Source organism: Pinus tabuliformis, chromosome 6 (genome assembly GCF_031772625.1).
Source record: "Pinus tabuliformis cultivar Carrire ecotype Pingquan chromosome 6, CPIR1, whole genome shotgun sequence".
Lineage (NCBI taxonomy): Eukaryota > Viridiplantae > Streptophyta > Pinopsida > Pinales > Pinaceae > Pinus > Pinus tabuliformis.
The window spans coordinates 306054494-306058070 of NC_142292.1; the positions used below are offsets into that span (position 1 = coordinate 306054494).

General features: G+C 41.0%; 1 pseudogene; it reads right to left on the minus strand.

The window, feature by feature from the left end:
- Window positions 1–565: 565 nt before the first annotated feature.
- On the minus strand, window positions 566–3319 carry LOC149258538 (pentatricopeptide repeat-containing protein At2g22070 pseudogene; annotated as a pseudogene).
- Window positions 3320–3577: the final 258 nt, after the last annotated feature.

Consider the following 3577-nt stretch of genomic DNA (forward strand, 5'->3'; position numbering starts at 1 on the left):
TTGATGTGTAATAGTTTGTTTTTTATAGCCTTCAAGCTCATTGAACTTCAATTTCAAGGATAGAGTTTAGTTGTTTGGTTGAAAGTGGATCCTTCGAACCACTTCCTTGTAGAGCTTCTGCACTAATACTAACATACTTAGAGTGGAGGTTAATTAGTCTTTTAACCTAGTTTCTATTACTAACACATAAGAAAATAAGTCAACACCCCCTTGCCCTTGTTGAATTGGCACTGACTTCTATTTCCTTCCATCACTCAAACCCTTTAAAAACCCAAAAAATATTGTTTTACTAAAGCTACTTCCATATCACCATGTGCCTCATTGCTTAACATTAGTAATCCTACTAGGAATGCCCCCTTAAGTTGAAGAAGAATCAGCCTAAGAAGAGAATAGGTTACTTAGATGATACTAGTTAGTGTTAATAGTTCTCTCTTGGTTTGTATGTTGTGGATTAGGACTTTTATCATCAAGTACAAAGTGAGAGGTAACACCGACTATGGAACATGTAAGTGAAGGGGTGAGTAATAGTTCAAAAGAATGTGAGAGTGACCCAAGAAATAAAATATATAGTAGTACTTGTCCCTAAGTCTCATGAGTATAGAGTTAAGCGCTTTGTATGAGAGTTGGAGAACAACCAAGAAAACGTACTATGATGCATGACAACGAGCTACTAATACGAAGTTGATGATTTAAATTTGTTAGTACTTGTTTCACCTAGCATCACCAATAATCCCTACAAGAACACCATCCATCCTTGAAATGATGAAAACGGTTAGTATCCCTAACAATCATTTCTCGGGCAACAAGTTTGGAGATGAATTTGATAGCAGTATGGCAGTCACCACACACCCTAAGATTCTTGATCACCCTAATAGTTGTCCCCGTTGATGTGTTGATGAGCCCAAATGCAATTGCCAGCTTCTCACTGTGGTGCCCAAGAATTTGTTCTTTCTGCTCATCATCCACATCGTTCAACACAAATTTTGTATTGGCCACATAACCTACCATCATCATCTGCCTAGACAATTTCTCCAACTCTGCATAAATTTCTTGTGTTTGTGGGTGTGATTTGTCTCCAGAGCGAAAAGCATTTACTTGCTTATTGACCTCAATCCAGCTGCATCCAGGCTTTTTATGAACATTACGGTCGTTCATCATTTTCCATACCTTTTCCCTTTCAACCCATTTGCCCATTGCCGCGTATATGTTTGACAGCAGCACATAAGGTGCAGCATTGCTAGGATCCAACTCGAAAAGCTGTTCTGCCACATGTTCTGCTAGCTCAATATTGTTATGGATTCTACAAGCACCGAGCAAACAACCCCACACAATAGCACCAGGTTTTACTGGCATTTTGACAATGAAGCTGAGTGCCTCGTTAAGGCGCCCAGCCCGGCCAAGAAGATCAACCATGCAGCTATAATGCTCCATTGAAGGTGTGATTTGGTAGCTTTGACTCATGCAATGAAAGAATTGCCAGCCTTCAACCACAAGGCCTGAATGGCAACAGGCAGACAAAACAGATAGTAAAGTAACGTGGTTTGGTTTTGCATTACAGAATTGCATCTGTTCAAACAGTTTGAGAGCCTCCTTGCCAGCGCCGTGCATAGAATACGCTGCAATCATTGTATTCCATGAAATCACACTTTTTGGATGGATTTTATCAAACACGTTACAAGCATTCTCTATGCTCCCACATTTAGCATACATGTCAACCAGGGCATTTGCCACAAAGACATCTGACTGAAGTCCATTCTTTATTATTTCTTCATGGATCTCCATACCCTGCTCCAGAGCTGCCAAGTTTGCAAAGGCCGGGAGCACAGTAGCATAGGTATTTGAGTCTGGTTTTATATCTGACTGTTGCATTTGTCGGAAAATCTTAAGGGCCTCGTCGCTCTGTCCATTTTGCACATATCCTGCAATCATCGCAGTCCAAGACACGGAATTCCTTTTCGGCATTTCCTGAAATAGCTTCAAGGCCTGATCAAGATACCCATTCTGGGTAAATCCTGAAATCATAGCCGTCCACGAGACCACGTCTCGCTGAGGCATCTTCTGAAAGAGCTTTAACGCCTCATCAACACACCCATTCTGCGCATATCCTGCAAGCATTGCTGTCCAGGAAATGACATTTCTCTTATGCATGTTGTCAAACACTTCGCGCGCCTTCTCCAAACTGCCACACTTGGCATACATGTCTACAAGGGCACTCTCAACAAACACGTCACGTTGAACCCCTATTCTAAGTATTTCATAATGAACCTCTATACCATAATCCAATGCCCCCAAATTAGTACAAGTTGCAATAACACTAACAAATGTTTTCAAATTAGGCTTCACGCCCGCAACCTGCATTTGCCGATAAATTTCCAGTGCTTCCTCGAAATGACCATTCTGGGAATATCCTGCAATCATGGCTGTCCATGACACCACGTCCTTCTTGGGCATTTCCTGAAAGAGCCTCATGGACTCATCAACATCCCCACTCTGAGCATAAGCCGATATCATGGCATTCCAGGAGACTAAATCTCGTTTACGCATTTTATCAAACACATTGCGTGCATCCTCTATCCTCCCACATTTCGCATACATATCCACGAGGCCGTTGGCCACAAAGGTATCGGACTGAAAACCCTTCTTCTTAATTTCTTCGTGGATCTCCTTCCCATGATCCAGAGCTGCCAAGTGGGCGCATGCTGGGAGAACGCTGGCGAAGATAAATGGATCTGGTTGAAAACCCATGTGTTTCATTTGGCGAAAGAGTGCCAATGCTTCCTCCGCAGGGCCATGCTTGGTGTAAGCTGAAATCATCACATTCCATGAGAACACATTTCGTTTCAGCATTTGGTCGAAAACTCTGCGAGCGTCCTCCACACTTCCACATTTGGCATACATATTCGCAAGCTTGTTCGGCAACAATTTGTCGCCTAGAAATCCCCTCTCGGCCATGTGGGCATGGACTAGTTTTCCCTCTGACAAAGCCTTCTTCTTAATGCAGCCCTGTAAGAGAGAAACATATGCAGAAGAGTCCACGTCCTGCTCATTCAAGTATAATAGCTGCAACGCCTCTTTCAGTCGGCCTTGCTCAGATAGCGTCTTCAGAGAACCACTATCGTTATTGCCTTGAATTTTCACAGCACTGGTCGTAGTGCTGCGAGCATGCAATGGAAATATTAAGCCAAGACACAGTGCTGTCTTATTTTTCTGGTGATCATAAATCCTCACTGACATTGCTACTTGAGCTCTGTATTTTGCTACATCCTGCCTTTTTCTTAAAGACTCTGGCTTTTGGAGTTGACCAGTAACTTCGATAAAATTTTAAATGATTTACCATTATTTAGATATTTTGGATCATGGTATACTTTATATCTTTATAATATTTTATTTTCTACAACCAAATGAATTATTTTTAATGATATTATTATCATTTGAAACACAAGGAAGGAAATAGGTTCGTACCAATAATTGTACATGAATCTAGGTAAGTCTAAATTTGAATCAACGATTTTATAAAATTTATTTGTTACAATTTGCCAAGTGATATATGCCATATAAGTTTATTATTATATTATAT